This window comes from Crinia signifera, chromosome 1 (genome assembly GCF_055691185.1).
Source record: "Crinia signifera chromosome 1, ASM5569118v1, whole genome shotgun sequence".
In the NCBI taxonomy this organism is placed as follows: Eukaryota; Metazoa; Chordata; class Amphibia; order Anura; family Myobatrachidae; genus Crinia; species Crinia signifera.
Window position 1 is genome coordinate 344,465,571 of NC_139217.1, and position 17,465 is coordinate 344,483,035.

The following is a 17,465-nucleotide window of genomic DNA, read 5'->3' on the forward strand; positions in this document are numbered from 1 at the left end:
CCTCTCTGCACATGTTACATCTGCCCCACCTGCAGTGTACATGGTTCGGTCCATTTGTGACGGAATTTGCCTTTGCAAGTGAACCAGAATAAGGGCCTAAGTACAAGTTTGTACTGTACAGATGGAGTGGGAGACATCTTTGCAGGGGATGGTGGAAGAATCGCCATCCGCCATCCCCCGCCAGCCGCTGCAAGGGGATGCGTGCGCATCCCCTTACAACAGGGCTCCCCCCCCGGGTCCCTGCAGCCTCACCGACGGTCGCCCCGGGTCCTCGCGGCCTTGCCGCACCCCCCCCCTGAAGCGGAGACAGACAGGGTTTCCGTCCCCCCGCCGACGGGAAACTGGGACGTGCGTCCCAGTCAGATGGAGCGACTCTCCGCCGGCGATCACCAGCGGACAGATTCTGGTGATCCCTGGGCAAGAATGAGAGGCGCTCCATCTGTATATGGTTTAAAAAACCTAACACATTGAATGAGATTTCGGTGCCAGACTATTGTATTTACTATCCTAAAGTTTAGGGACTGTAAGCAAACGTTTTGTTTAGTACCGCAGTGATATTAATAATTATGTTTTTAGTCATTAAAATAACTTTGTTGCCCTGTTCTGGGTTTAGGCACCCCCTTTGTAAGGACACACATAGCATTTATATATATATACATACATACATACATACACACACAAACACAGGGGGCCCGGCACTCACTACAACAAACTAACTCACCTTAACATTCAAATAATCAATTAAATAAATAATGGGGTTTTAGTTCATGAATTGATCAATGCATTTAAACTTGCAGCCCATCGCCAAGGGACCCCATTTCACTGCAAGTCCTACACTAACAACTGGTTTTCATGGGAACCTGTCAACTGTTTGCACATCATAGCTAAGATGAACATGTGTTATTTTCCTGGGTTAAAGCTCAACTGCCAAGTACCTTATGGCTTTTAAAGGTGAGACCATCCCAAACACAGCACCTGAATTAGTATTAAAGGGGCAGCTGTCACAGGTTTCAGGTAAATTAGCTTATCTAGGGTGCATGAGAAAGCTATGATCACAGTAACAGAGGTTAATTAAAAATCAACCCAAATATATAGATACAGAAGTACCAACACACTCACCATTCCTACGAATGAGGTGCAAAAAGCACCCACTTCCCAGGATGGGGTGCGGTGGCCTGTGACCAAACCCTCTAGTAAATACAAACACAGGGGTCCCAGCACTTACTACAACAAACTAACTCACCTTAACATTCAAATAATCAATTAAATAAATAATGGGGTTTTAGTTCATGGATTGATCAATGCATTTAAGCTTGCAGCCCATCGCCCAGGGACCCCATTTCACTGCAAGTCCTACACTAACAACTGGTTTTCACTTGCAGTGAAATGGGGTCCCTTGGCGATGGGCTGCAAGCTTAAATGCATTGAACAATTCATGAACTAAAACCCCAGGCTAATTCAGACTACAATGCAATCCAACTATTCAGTTTAAAATGGAACTTGACAAACTACTGTGTGATGCCTATGGGGATGGTGTCATAACTAGGGAGGTGAAGAATGCGCTTACAGTACAGTTCCTTATTGTTCCTTTGTTGCACATGCTTCCGAAGGTATATAAGTCCCTGCAGAGACCCCCTGGCAGACCGATTATATCTGCCAGGGGATCCCTGTATCAACCTATATCTATCTATTTAGATAATTTCCTACAGCCGGTAATTCAACACGAACAAGCCTTCCTTAAAGACTCCACCATTCTGCTTAAAACCCTTCGTGGGTTGCCAGGTCTGCCAAGTGATTGCTTGCTCTGTACAGCTGACGTAAAAAGCTTGTATACAAGCATACCCCATGAGGAGGGCTTGTCAGCAATTGAGCGGCTAATCACGGACAGTACCTGGTACTTAGGACCTGAAATCCAATTTTTCATGACTCTTCTAAAATTGATACTGGAGTGTAATTAATTTTACTTTGATGGGCACTTCTACCTTCAGCGAACGGGGTGTGCCATGGGATCTTCCGTGGCACCCTCGTTCGCGAATGGGTACATGTTCTCAGTGGAGAAACAGATATTATTTTCTGACCAGGCAATTACAAGTAAAATCCAATTATTCTATAGATATATAGATGATTTACTAATTATCTGGTCGGGTGACAGATGGGGTTCTAGTGAGAATTTTTGAAACACAAAATAGCTTGGCCCATCCAATAAAGTTCACTTTTGAGATCATCAGTGAAGAGGTTAACTTTTTGGATGTCAAAATTCAATTGGTGTCAGGTAACATTGTGACTAATCTGTACACCAAGCCAACGGACAGGAACAACGTGTTACACCATCAGAGCCATCACCCCATTAAAATGAAAGCGGGTTTACCCTATTCTCAATAGGAGGATAGTGAGTGATGACACTGAGGTAGTGAGACAGTTGTCACAGAGATTAGAGAAGGTCAAGGTACACTGGCTCCATGAAAATTGGGCTGTTTCAAGTGTCCCAACTGTGTGACGTGTAGTTACATGGTAGGAGGCAACTCCTTCAGACACCCTACAACTGGTAAATCTATTCCCATTCGACATTACCTCTCTTGCAATTCCAAATTTGTGATTTATATAATTTCATGTCCCTGCAGTAAGCATTATGTAGGGAAAACGGAAACTAGCTTTAAGGAAAGAATGGCGAACCACAGGAGTGCCATCAAAAAGGCTATCACGAAAGGATATAGTGACCAGCCTGTGGCTCGCCATTTCCTTGAAGCGCGACACCACTTAGCCACACTGAGATACCGGATCATTGATCAGGCACCGGATAGTGTGAGAGGTGGGGATAAGGCGAGAAAGCTGTTACAACTAGAATCCAAGTGGATTTTTCGCTTAAAGATCCTCTCACCATTAGGACTTAATGAAAATTTGGGCTTTAGCTCATTTCATAAGGGGTGTAATATATATGTTAGCAAGTCATCTCTAATTGCATGTTTTTTTCAATTATGACATTGTAGGTATTGCTATAGAAAAGTATTCCATTCATAAAGAAGAAAACTGGTGTGTCCTTATCCAACTGACCACCAGAGGTCACCGAACCATTGTATTCTCCTAGTTACTATTGCAGTACTAATGTAACCAACATGAGCATAATGGATTTCAAATGTATCTTTTCTTGTATGTACAATGTATGTGTTGCTTATTAAAAATATCTTTGTTTATGTACACAGATTTAACACTGTTTTGACACTGTACACAATGTATTCTGTATTTAATACTGTTTTTTCAACTCTGTAATTATTCTGTTAGATATTCTGATCAAGTCCTGATGGCTGATCTCCCCCAGGTGTGTTCTGGGGAGGAGCTTGCCAATCAGCTTACACATGTGTTGAGGCTATATATTGTCTTTCACTTGTCCATTTTTTAATCCTGATGAAGAGATTAAAAACTCTCGAAACGTTGATGTAAGCAGGTGTCTGTCTCCTTTATTTGAAAAGTCGCCGGAGTGCCGCCCTACCACCACGATATATATATATATATATATATATATATATACTCATACATAACCATCCCCTTGTGATTCCACATGCCCTTCTGAACAGGAAATGGTCACGGTATGGGAAGTGTTACTGAACCAGGCAAACTGCCAGAAGTAATGCAGTGGCTGGAATAATGTATAATATATAATGTATATAATGTATAATGAATAATGTATAACAGCACTGTCTAACCAAGGCAACAGGACTACACATTGAAACATATACAGAAAAGGTTCTACAACATATCACTATCACTACACAACAAGGTAAATCAGGGAAGAAAAAATTATACAAAATGGAAAAAAAAAAAATTGTACAACAATACAACTGCAGAACCTACTCTAAGAATAATGGTAAAATAAGTAGTGGGCAGCTGAACAAATAATGGTTCAGAGTTGATCACAAAATTGAGCTCTTAAATGGACAAAATCATTGGCATTATTTAGACCTGATCATAGACCCATAGAACCCATACAAATCCAGGCCGGATTAAGGGCCTAATGGGCCTGGAGCTGAAAAAGTCCTATTATGAGAAGTGGAGGAGGTGATACCAACGTCCTGTAGGCATGTAGAACCCATACACTATAAGCCCGAGTGTCTCCCTAAGTAAATAAAAGTACAAACATTGCATAAATGTGTAAAATAGGAATGTGATTCTAATACTTATGATTTATGGCAGACCATGAGACCAGTTGGTGTCTGTCTGGTGATCTTCATGCTGCCATGGGGATGGGCCTATTTTAATGTGAAGGGCTGGATCTGCAGCTCCATCTGCCCCATTGTTAATATGACACTGCAGGTGAGGCAAATGTAACTTGTTCAGAGATAGTTAGGGGCATTCACACAATTAGATGTGTGCTAAGCGATTTAGTCTAGGGCCCTTATTCAGATCGGTGCGGATATTCCCGCATTCTTACGGAGCGGTCCGCACGCCACGGTGTTTTGCCGCATGCGGCCATCGTCCGTAGAAACGCCCACGTGTCCTCCGCATTCGGACGGACTCACTCTTTAAGAACAGGGCGTGTTTACGGACGACATACAAACCATGCGTGTGCGGGAGAAACACTCCGATTCTGCACGGTATTACAGAGTATTACAGAGTATGCTCGGAAATACCGCATCCGACCGGGAGCCAAGCGGTGCTACCGCCCGTAAGCGGAGTATTTACGCCAAACAACCCACTATTAAGTATCTTCTGCAAGACATCACATGACCCACTTATTCAATTACCTATCCTCATAAAAAAATGCTTATTTGGAATTGGAATCAATTAGATGCCAATATATCCTTACAAGCATGCCTAACACATGCATTGCACACATTAACCCTTACAGCAATTTAAGTGCAATGGTTTGTATTAGACCCTGTGTAAAAGATTATAAACAATCTACACATATACTGTTTAATGTGCAAAGAAAACCAACAACTGTGAACTTGCATAAACAATTTATTAGAAAACACAATGAACATATAAATAAAAAAATATCAAATAATAAATTAAATCAGCAGATCTCTGAGGTCCTGCAGGTCGGCTAGCAGGAGCCTCAAGTGGTGCTCCGCCCGCAGGAGGGCCCCACGCACCCCCTCATCTGCCGGTGTGGTGTCATCTGTGGGCATGTCAAAGGGGCAAAAATTAGTCATGTTATTCATGCATACATTTCACATACTGCGACATAAATTCCACAAATGCTAGGTGACATGTGTGTGTATATATATATATATATATATATATATATATATATATATATATCTATGTAGAGAGATAGAGACACACATAGATAAATAGATATGACACATACATATATACATACATGCAAACTTATTTACTACATACTGTCTTTTTTTGCCTCTACCCTTTACTCTGCAGAAGACATAACAGTCATAGTGTTTCTTCTCAGTCACAACCCACCCATGACTAACCAATGACAAGCATGTCATGGCCTCCGTCAATAAGAACTTGTCACAATCTGCTCAGTCTAAGTTCAGTGATGGTTCGTGGCATGGGAGTTATGCAAATGTCAGGAATGCACAGTACACATCCTCAAAATCATAATTCTGTCTAAACCAACCTACAATTCTGTGACGGCAAAAAAACAATCTGAACTACAGGGGGTGTTTAGGTAGAGGAGGCTCCTGGGACACTGGCAACTTCTGACTCCATTCCAAGGTAGGCCGGCCCATACTCCATTTATAGCATACATCCTAGAGTTTATAAATAACATTCACCAACAATATAGATTCCACTATTTGATGGGTCATAATCTACGATTGCAGCAGGTGAATTTAATCCACAAATGATCCACTCATCCCTTTACTCCAGGATCCTGTTTAACTACAACGGTTATGTGGCAGTCAAAATGGAGCTCCAACCCATCCCACAAACCTGTGTAATTGAGAGGTGTCCTGGATGAAAGGGATGCCTTGGACACCCCATCTAACCCGTACCTGTATCTGTAGCTACCCACTTTGGGGTCTATATGAATAGTATTGGAACACAATTTTTAATCACCAGTGCTACATAACAAATACCAGTACAACTACTTCATGAATGATGCATTATGTAAACATACCGATCTGCTGGGACTCCGGGGCTTGGCACGCCTCCTCCCCCTCTGAATCTGACTCCTCTGGGGCAACCGTGGCCTCCTCAGCCCCCTCCTCCGCCAGCTCCTCTGCCACCATCACCACGTCCACCTCCTCCGCCACAAGCACCTCCTCCTCCACCTCCTCCTCCTCCTCCTCCACCTCCTCCTCCTCCACCTCCACCACCACCACCTCCTCCTCCACCTCCTCCTCCGCCACCAACACCTCCTCCTCTTCCACCTCCTCCACCACCACCTCCTCAGGCACCTCCTCCTCCTCCACCACCTCCTCCACCATCTCCTCCACCATCTCCTCCTCCTCCACTTCCTCCTCCTCCACCCTTGCCGCCACCTCCTCCTCTGGGTGTTGGGCCTCCTCCTGGGCCAGGGCTGCCTCGGCCTCTTCACGGGCCTGTCGGCCTCGGGCTCGTGCTGTGTGGTAGAAAAAAAAATCATGGTCAATGTCGGGTCATTGGGGCACATGTATTAATCCATAACAAGACATACATGGAAGGGTGATAATGATGGCAAACGATGCAGGCAAGTAGCTCCTTACTGTTAATGGACTCAAAAATGTGACATTTAAATTATTATGTGATTGTTAGTAATTTGTTCAAACATTACAACCCTGGCATTTATCAATGTGTAACACATTTTAGATCTGGCACATTGTATGCATCAGAATCCTCAATGCTATGTCATTACATATAAAAGCCACATGACTGCATGTTAACCAGGAAGAAGCACACATAACAGTCTATGGACTTTTAAACCCATGGACACCCACTTATCATGAGACACATGTTATTGTTTATATATGCTATGTTGTAAGTGCGAAATTTCATAGCTAAAATACTCACATTCAGCAATTTCGCCCCTGATTTGCTGCAATAGCTGGGGCTGGCGCCTGCGGAGGTCCGACCACCGCCTCTCGAGCTGCCCGAGGGACCTCCGCACCCGAGTGCGGGCGTAAATACGGCGCCCTGCCGCAGCATATGCCCTCCGCTTATGGCGGTTAGTTATAAAGGGCCCCGCACGGCCCAGCCTTGTCTCCATGACGGAGACCAGAACCCTCAGCTCCGCATGTGTAAAGGGGTCTGCCCTTCGTGTCTCCGCCATGTTAACAATGGCATCTATCAACCAATCAGGTGGTGGCATTGGTTGATCACAGTTATTTGTGTTAATAACTTTATTGTTCATCTTTACATGAACAGCGTCTCTGCGCCAACACAAATGGTGACAAATTCGCATGCCTTAAAAACAGTAGTGCTGATGTATGGCAATGAACAAATCTGATATATATAAAACACAGTGTGTATGCACTTAGCAAAACCAATGACGCCTGGCTCCGCCAAGCAACGCGTGCTATAGCTTAGCAACGCATAGCTGTAGTTAGCATTACTTACTCTATGCATCTATGTGTATGCGTACATTTATGTGTCAAAGACACATACACATACTTGCAGGTATCCTGAGACCAGCATTATACACCAGCCCTGCCTGCCTGCCTGCCTGACTGCCTGCTCCTTGAAATGTTGAAACATGTGAATAAATTCAAATATCATATATATATATATATATATATATATATATATATATATATATATATATCTGCAAACAAATCATACATCAACACAGGAAAAAATCCCCAACACATTAGAGAATAAATCAATGTACTCACCAGTCATCAGGGATAGTATCAACTACAATAATGAAGATATAACAAACACATAAGATCCCTTGTACAAGGTATAATAATTAGCACCTATATTGAACTTCCCCCAAAACTAAGCACATATGATAAATATCTCCTATTTCTTTGCCATTAGGAGGGCAGGCTGGCTAATTTTAGTTTTGTAACACTGACAACTAACACACTGTACTTATTTGAAGGGCTGATTTTGACTACAATTGGTGTGTTCTGTCAACTCGATAACATGTACCTGAAGTATCTTTGCGCCACAGAGTCCCGCAGCTGGTATCCCCTCCGGCATTCAGGGGCGCGGGATGGGCGCATGGGCGGATCTTGCGGCTCAGATGGTACCTCCCACTCATCAAAGGGTATCTCACGCCGCACAGCAATGTTGTGGAAAAATATACACAGGCCCACGATCCTCGACACCATTTGAGGCGCATATTGTAAGTCACCACCAGTGCGGTGGAGCACTCTAAATCGACCTTTTAAAAGGCCAATTGAGCGCTCCACCACTTGCCTGGTGGCAACATGCGCCCGATTGAATGCCTCCTGTGGGCCCGGTGCTGGGTAGCTGTACGGCGTAAGTAGCCAGGGCGTACATGGGTAACCGGAGTCACCCAGAACCCACGCATCACGGCCTTCCAGCTCTTGTAGTCTTTGCCATATCCCGGTTTGTCGGATGACATGAGAGTCATGGGCACTTCCGGGAAACTTCGAGTTGAAGGCGAGAATTTCCATGGATGGGCCACATACCACCATCACGTTCAGTGAGTGGAACAATTTGCGGTTCCTATATATCTTCTCACTTCGAGATGGAGGCACAAATGGTACATGGGTGCCATCCACAGCCCCTATCACATTAGGGAAGCCAGCAATTTGATGGAAGGCCTGCTGGCTTCTGCGCAGGGTCTCGGTGGCAAATGTCATGGCCATGAAGTGCCCCTTGCGCCTGAACATGGCCGACGTCACACGCCTCAGGATTCGGCAGAAGGCCGGCTGAGATATTCCAGCAAGTACTGCCACTACTTGTTGGAATGATCCTGAGGCGCAGAAATGCAACACCGCCAGCAGCCGTGTGTGAGGCGGAATTGCTGTCGTGATCCCGTGTAGAGGTTCCAGATCGCTCTGAATTAAGGTGAGCAGATCCAGAATGACATGTGGCGGTAACCGGTACCTAGTAAGTACCTCATCATCGGGCATAGCAAACAGAGTCACCCGTGTGCGATAGATTCTAGCACGTCCTGGCCTCCTTGGCCGACGAGTGGGGAGAGCCGCAAGTGCCCTTAGCCTCCTCTCCATGTAGCGCATCATTGCTTCAGCAACCTATAAAGAAATGAACATAAATACTGATGCACCTATGCACATAATGGCCATATCCCACTACAAATAGATTTGTAGCCTTCAATACGTACAATAGATGGCCGCCCCGTGAAATCCCTCAGATTCATTTGACTCTATAATGATGACACAATAATATGAACTCAATACACACCGTCCCAAACACTCAGATAAAGGTGTCAGCATTTTTTGCCGACATCATGTACTATGAGACATTTCATCTATTGCTGGGACATGTTGTCCTGCAATAGATGAACCCACACAGGTTTAAGACCTGTGAGTGAAATAGTGAACATGTGACATGTTGCAATAATGCTACACGCACTTTGCTGACCCAACAATCTGTAGTCAGTGAGGCAATGGTGCATACATTCATACACTTACATTGTTAATGGATATCATATCTACAAGGAGCATGGAAGAGCTTACCTTAGACCCTGACAAGTCCAGATCTGGAGACAAATGATTCTAGCAGCAAGTCACTATTTATAGGCCTCTCACATGTGTGGTCTATAATAGTAGAGATGAGTATTGCATGACTTGTGGGCTGGATTATCTAAGGGATTGGGCTACTTTTAGCTTGCAATCAAACGCCACAATACCACAGTAGTCATGACTCAAATGTCATGTCATGCTAGCAAATAGCATGTGTATTGTGCAATAGTCACAGGTGTATCAGAAGATTCTATGCAATGTTAGCATTGGTGCCCAGTATTTCATGTAGAACTTTCGCCAGGTTTTACACAATGGAATTTCCGCCACCGTATGCGGCGCGAAAAAACAGCGACGTACGCTCACGCACGGAACGCAGCTGCCGCTGATGTCCGCCAAACAGGATACACAAACAGTATATAAAGGTGTATTAGAAGGTGACCATGTTGTTGCTAACATGTCTGGATCACAACCAGAGGTGGACCCAGATCTGCAGCAACTATTTGACCAGATGGACTCCAGCACCACCTATGTGCCACTGCACATGCGGGCAGTGGGTAATGAGGAGGCTGCTGGCCCTTCTACAGCAGGGCAACCTGCACCTGACCATTCTACAGCAGGGCAACCTACACCTGGCCCTTCTGCAGCAGGCCAACCTGCAGCTGGCTCATATGCACCATCAGCAGAATTGATTGGAACACAACCGGGGACTTCACAAGGTAGTACCATGGCCAGCACTTCAAGTGCAGCGACACGTGACAGGGGGCGTGGCCAAGGACGTGGCAAGGGGAGAGCCAGGGCAACAGAGGAACCACCCAAAAAAAATAAGGCATATGAAGCACAGGAGCTTGCCATCCTGGTTCCCCGAGCACGTGATTGGATTGAGTGTCCATCGGAGAAGCTGACACACACACGCAGATGGAAGATTTGGGAACAGATAACGGCAGAGATTAATGAAGTAGCGCCACAAGTTCGTGAGACGGACCATGTGAAGAAGAGGCAAGTTGTTTTGTGATACATGTGCCCAGTAATAGCCAAGTAATGATTGAATTGATGCTTAGATGGATTTTGCAAATGGCCCGTGAGGTTGTTACGATACACATACATTATTGCCATGTTATTTCGGTGAGAGTTAGAGTAGGGTGATTGTGAATGTGTATTGTAACGGTGGATATCATAGTTGCATGTAATATTATCTTTCGGACATTAATCACATGTCGTAATATGTAGCACAGAGCAATGGCTGCAACAGCTAACATCTGGAGTGACATGTATTAATATGTCAACTTACATTGCAGGTGGCAGGACTTCAAAACCAACCTGAAGAGGAAGATGACCAAGCGGTGGGAACACAGCCAGACATCTGGGGCCGGGCCCATGCCATCAGGGCTAGAGCTCACCCCCCTGGAGTTGATGGCCGAGAGCTGTATATCAGTTGAGGAGATCAGGGGGGTGAGCACGATGGATAGCGAGGCCCCAGCTGAAGTGTTTGCGTCTTTTCTGGAAGGTAAATATTGGTCATGCCATAAACTTGTGCAAGTAATTATCTTAGAATGTCTCCTAATTGTGTTTATCTTTTTCCACAGACACCCCACCGCTTGGTGACGACTCTGCTCAGGAGGTGGAGGAGTCCGTGCCACCTGGCCCCAGTGGTAGGCCTGTGCAGCAGCAGCCGCCATCGGCCCAAGCCGATTTGGCCGCCTTGGCCCAGATGCTTGGGGACATCAACCAGCAGGGAGACTTGGCATCAGAACGGATGCATAGGACCGAGGAGATCCTGGCGAGCTTGGTCAGCACCCAGCAGGCCATCGCTGCGAGCATGCAGGCCATGGCTGAGTCACATCAGGCCATGGCTGCAAGTGCTCAGGTGCTGGCCGAGCAAGCCACCCGCCAAAATGATCTCCTCCTCCACCATAATGAGCTTATGGTGGAGCTGGTTACCAGCAACAGGGTCCTAATGTCATCCGTTTCTGGTGCATTACCACCGGCAACACTCCCTGCTGGCAGGAGGGGTAGACCAGCCAACCCCTCAACATCATCTGCTCCACCTGCCCCAGCATCTGGCCGTCCCCGAAGAGCTGCTGCACAGGCCAAGGAGCCTACCAAGGCCAAACGTGGTCGCAAATGAACTTGTGGCTGCATTAATCTCCACCGTTATGTGTTCCCAAATCTTCCATTGTGCTGTGTGTGTCAGCTTCTTGTGTCCAATCACGTGCTGAGGGTAACCAGATGAGCCCTTGCTTCATATGTCCTTTTTGGTTCCCCTGTTGCCCTCTTTTGCCTGCCATTAGTGTCAGCTGTACTTGAAGTGATGGCCATGGTACTATCTTGTGAAGTCCCCGGTTGTGTTCCAAATGATTCTGCTGATGGTGCATATGAGCCAGCTGCAGGTTGGCCTGCTGCAGAAGGGCCAGGTGTAGGTTGCCCTGCTGTAGAATGGTCAGGTGCAGGTTGCCCTGCTGTAGAAGGGCCAGCAGCATCCTCATTTCCCACTGGCTGCATGTGCAGTGGCTCATAGGAGGTGCTGGAGTCCATCTGTGTGCAATTATATTTGTTTTGTATTATTATTTATTTTGCTACATTCCTGCCATGTTGTTTCTTTTTTGTATTTTGTATTTTTTGGTCATTGCATCACAGTGGCATTGACTGTGACATGTATACAAATAAATTTGTTTACTTTACCCAAAAATGTGTGGTTTCATGAGTACATGTCGAATACACATGTGTATTGATAGTATTAATATTCAGTCATGTCCATTGTTAGCAGTTTTTAAGTGTGGGACAAGTACAGCATATGTGGGGGATTACTAAGGTTTCCTTGAAGCAGCAATGGTTTCAATTAAAGCACTGACAAGCGGCCTATTAGTGAGTAATGAGTAAAGGAGTCGATTCTATTGGGTTCAGGTGTTAATGCTTGTAGTCATTAGGCGTACGTTCGCCTACCGCATGAACGAGTGGTGTCCGCAAAGCAATAGTACACTTGTGGACACCGCACATTTCTGCCCTTTTTGATCGCGTGCATTCGGAGTGCTATCCGAATGTACGCCCCCCAACATAAGTGTACTCCCCCGTATCCGCCCATGTTTCCGCCCCGTTTTGCCCACTTTGAAACTACGCCCATGTGTCATTCCGCATGACGCCCATAATACGCCCATATTTCCCGACTGATTGCGGGGAACAGTTTTGGACGGGATTTGGCCGAACTGGTACGGAGTCAAGGCGTGGCACATGCGCGTGGCGTTCTCCACGCATGCGCAGACGACGAAAAGACGCGATCCGAAAGTATGCGGTAAAGTCCGCGTCAATCAGAATAAGGGCCTAGGTGATTCCCCTTGAACTCGCCAGTGTCCATACACATAGCAATATATGCTAAGCCTTTTGTGCTAAGTTAAAAAAAAAAAAACTGCTAGGTGATCTATCTAGATTTTGACTGCATGCACTAAAGATCTGGTACCTGCATGTATGCCCCATTAGATTTAGGTGAGGTGTGTTAAGCTTAAATCTAAATTGCAGTGTAAGAATAAAGCAGTCAGTGTTTACTGTGAACAGAAACACCATCACCCCAAATCCAACTCTCTCTGCACATGTTAAATTTGCCCCACCTGCAGTGTAACATGGTTTTGTCCATTTGCTTAAAAAGCAGCTTTGCGATCAGGTCTGAATTAGACCCTATGTGCATTGCAGGTTAGGCAAATGTAACATGTGCAGAGAGAGTTAAATCCGGGTGTGTTATATTGTCTCTGTACAGGGTTAATATTTGTTGTGATTTGGGCAAGATTTCTGCTGATTCCAGCGGGAGTAATTGGCCCCAATCGCATATGTATGACATCCAATCTAATGCATGATCCCATGTGCATTGGAACATAGTTAGAGGGTGGACAGGCTGCAAGAAAGATAAAGGGTATGTGCAGCAGACAGTGGCACATCATGGGTGCTTTTTAGCACCCGCGATGTATTGGATCCCATAAGTCTGATACTAGGTACACTATGTGCAAGTGGTGCAGCTGGCACAAACCTACAGATGGAGCCACTCTCATTACAGCAGCTCCCATTGCAACGAACACCAGCAGCCAGCCCACGGCATCCTGCGCCATGAGCCAGAATGGGACGTGCGCGCATGAGATGCACAGCCACCCCATGCCACCCCATTCTTGGCCATTCTCTACAAACACACTCTGGTAAAATATAACAGGTCAGACTTTGGGCCAGATTCTCTAAGCTTCAAAAGTAATAAAATAGAGAGTGATAAACAGCCAGCCAATCAGCTCCTGCCTGACATTTTTTCAAACACAGTCTGTGACATGGCAGGTAGGAGCTGATTGACTTGCTGTTTATCACTCTCCATTTTATCACTTTTGAAGCTTAGAGAATCTGGCCCATAGCCTTATCTGTACATTTTGTACTATACCTTTTGCTTGCCCATGTGGGTTACACTATGTGGGCAAGACAAATAGGCATTTCAAGGAGAGAATGTCCCAGCACATGGCAGCTATCGGTACTGCGCTCATGCATGTACTAGTGACCAGGTGGTAGCATGCTATTTCGCTGATTCAAAACATAGTATTGCAAAGCTTAGGTACAAGATTACTGACCACGTTCCTTTTACTTTAAAGAAGGGGGACAGGGCAAAAAAATTATTAAATTGGAAGCCAAATTAATCCACACTTTGAATACAGTCAATCCGTAAAGCTCTCAATGAGGCTAGGTTATATACATTTGTAATGGAAACATATAGTGTAGAACAGTGGTTCCCAAACTGTGTGCGGAGGCTCCCTGGGGTGCCTCGAGACACTTGGATTAGTGGTCTAGAGGCAATTGAAATTATTTATGGTTATTGTAAAAGGCAAAAACATTGCTGGTGGGCTACCAATAATAAAATATGTGGTCAAACAGAAGCTAATCCTGTCCCTCACCCATAAATAAACCCATGTATGACATACAAATCAATTTACAGAATAAGAAACTTTTGGACTAGGGGTGCCCTGAAAAAAATTCTGATGCTCTAGGGTGCCGTGATTTTAAAAAGGGAACCACTGGTGTAGATGGTTCTTTTGTGATATGGCATTTATCAGTAACATTACGGGGTTGTGTAAGTACAGGGCCGGATTAACAATGGGCCTGATGGAGCTATAGCTCCAGGCCCACTCTCCAAATAGGCCCATTTTGTAGCTGAGGGCCAGGGCTTTCCAAAGAGCCCAGCCCTGTGTCCCTAGCCCCACGGGAACCGGAGATACCGCCAGGCAAACCTGGAACGTTTTCCCCATAGGATAACATGGGACCCGCTAATTCCAACCCCCACCCGGTTCCAACGGCTGCCAGTTTCCCCTCCGACATCACAGAAGCTCGAGGTTGATCTCAGTCGAACCCAAATTGCTGGGCCTTTAATCTGATACCTGGTCCATATGGGTTCATTGGTTCTAGAGATATTGCGTGTAAACCAATTTTTTTTCATTTCTGAAATGTAATTTCAATGTAATTTCATGGCTGTTCATGTTGTTTGAGGACAGATTTCTCTGGAACCAAACAGCCCAGTTTCACGGGACCAAAATCATTCGAAGCCTACATGTAAATGGGTCAGTTGGTTCCGAAGATATAGCTGGTTGTTTAAAGGGGGCGGGGTGGTTTTCTCTCCCCCTCACACCAGAAAATGCAGGGACTAAGCTGGTGTAAAAGGGGCCAATCCAGGAATGTCCCTGCATGATCCTGGAACCATATTCCTGGGTAACCCCCTGCATTTTCTGGTGTGAAAGGGGTATTATTTCAAATAACCCTCTCCTCCTCCACACACTCCAAAACATTGGCCTCTCTGGCACAGTCTTCAACTGGTTTTCCTCTTACCTCTTCAACCGTTCCTTCTCAGTCTCTGCCTCTGGCTCTACCTCACCACCTTCTATCCTTCCTGTCGGGGTCCCTCAGGGTTCCGTCCTTGGCCCCATTCTGTTCTCTCTGTACACCTCCTCTCTGGGTGCACTCATTAACTCCTTTGGCTTCCAATATCACCTCTATGCAGATGACACCCAAATCTACCTCTCCTCTCCTGATCTGTCCCACACTGTTTTCTCTCAAGTTTCCAACTGCCTCGCTGCCATCTCTACCTGAATGTCTGAGCGATTTCTGAAGCTGAATATGGACAAAACCGAACTTATTATCTTTCCCCCACCCAGAGCTATGCCCCCTACTAATATCTCTATCACTGTTAACAACACCATCATCTCCCCTGTTCCCCAACTCCGCTGCCTGGGTGTCACTCTTGACTCCTCCCTCTCCTTTGCACCCCACATTCAAGCCCTGGCCCATTCTTGCCGGTTCCAGTTACGCAACATTGCTCGCATCAGGCCCTTTCTCTCACAGAGTGCAACTAAGCTGATCATCCACTCATTAGTCATCTCACGGCTTGACTACTGTAATGCTCTTCTCACTGGCCTCGCTCAATCCCAACTAGCTCCTCTCCAATCTGTCCTCAATGCTGCAGCCAGGCTTATCTTCCTCTCCCGCCGCTCTAACTCTGCTACTCCCCTTCAACAAAATCTGCACTGGCTTCCATTCCCCTACAGAATCCTCTTCTTGCACCTCACACTCACATACAGGACCATCTCTAATTCCATTGCTCCATATATCTCTAACCTCATCTCCATTCATACACCCTCCCGCCCTCTACGGTCAGCTGACGACTGTCGTCTCTCCTCCACCCTGATCACTGCTTCCCATGCTAGAGTACAGGACTTTGCCCGTGCTGCACCCCTTCATTGGAACGCACTCCCTCGCTCCATTAGACTCTCCCCGACCTTGCAAAGCTTCAAACGGGCACTGAAAACTCACCTATTCATCAAAGCGTACCCTTCCACTGCATAAACCAGCTGGTTCTCCGACCCCTTGCCTGTTTACATCCTGCTATCTAACCACCACCCCCTCGCTTGCACCTCTTGTAATCTGTCTGTCTCCCCTTCCTACTAGATTGTAAGCTCCTCCGAGTAGGGCCCTCTTCCCTCCTGTTGTCAAAGCCCACTTCTCTTCACATTTCACTCACAGCTCTCCTTTACTCCAACACTCAGTGACCATCTTCGTCTGCATACTCATCTCCATCATTGGCCTCAAGCCTCTAGTTGTATGTTGATTGGGTCCTCACTACTTACATTTAAGCTGTAATGTGTATTGAACTGTGGTGCTCTTTATTTGTACTGTATTTTTGTTATTTATTCAATGTTATGCCAAGTTTTGTCTCCCTGTATTGTTCCTTTGTACGGCGCTGCAAAACACTTGTGGCTCCTTATAAATAAAACTATAATAATAATAATAATAAATAGCCGGGACATGCAGTGCTCTAAATACAGCCGGGCAGCCCCCTGCTCTCTGCCCGGCTGTAAATGGCTGTCATTTCTGCCCAGCGGTGGCTGTCCACCAGTTACCACGAGCATGTATTCCCCCTTGGCAATGAGCATGTAATCCCACATGGCAACGAGCATGGAACCCCTGGAAATGAGCATGGAACCCCTGGCAATGAACATGTAGGTAAGCAACACTTACTGTATGTAGCATCATTTTTAATAGGCATTATGGTGTTTGGCATAATATGTAATGGAGATTATGGTGTGTGGCTTATTAAGTAATGGGCATTATTTATGAAGCATATTGTGCATTATTGCTCAATCTGTTTGGTATACTGCAGGCATGTCCAAACTATGGCCCTCCAGCTGTTGTGAAACTACAAGTCCCATCATGCATTGCCACAGTTTTGCTATTAGGGAATGCTAAAATGATGTCAAGGCATGCTGGGATGTGTAGTTTCACAACAGCTGGAGGGCCACTGTTTGGACATGCCTGGTATAGTGTGTATTTTAGCTCAATCCATGTGCCATAGTGTGAATTTTGGCTCATTCCATGTGACATAACCTGTAAGAGGCAAGTACA

The 17,465-nt window shown here is 45.7% G+C and overlaps 1 long non-coding RNA gene across 1 annotated transcript; it reads right to left on the reverse strand.

The window, feature by feature from the left end:
- Window positions 1–4,938: 4,938 nt before the first annotated feature.
- Window positions 4,939–6,219, reverse strand: LOC146030109 (uncharacterized). Its single transcript, XR_014455625.1, has 2 exons — window positions 6,080–6,219; window positions 4,939–5,116 (listed from the first exon to the last, which is right to left on the reverse strand). It is a non-coding gene; the product is annotated as an uncharacterized LOC146030109 (long non-coding RNA).
- Window positions 6,220–17,465: the final 11,246 nt, after the last annotated feature.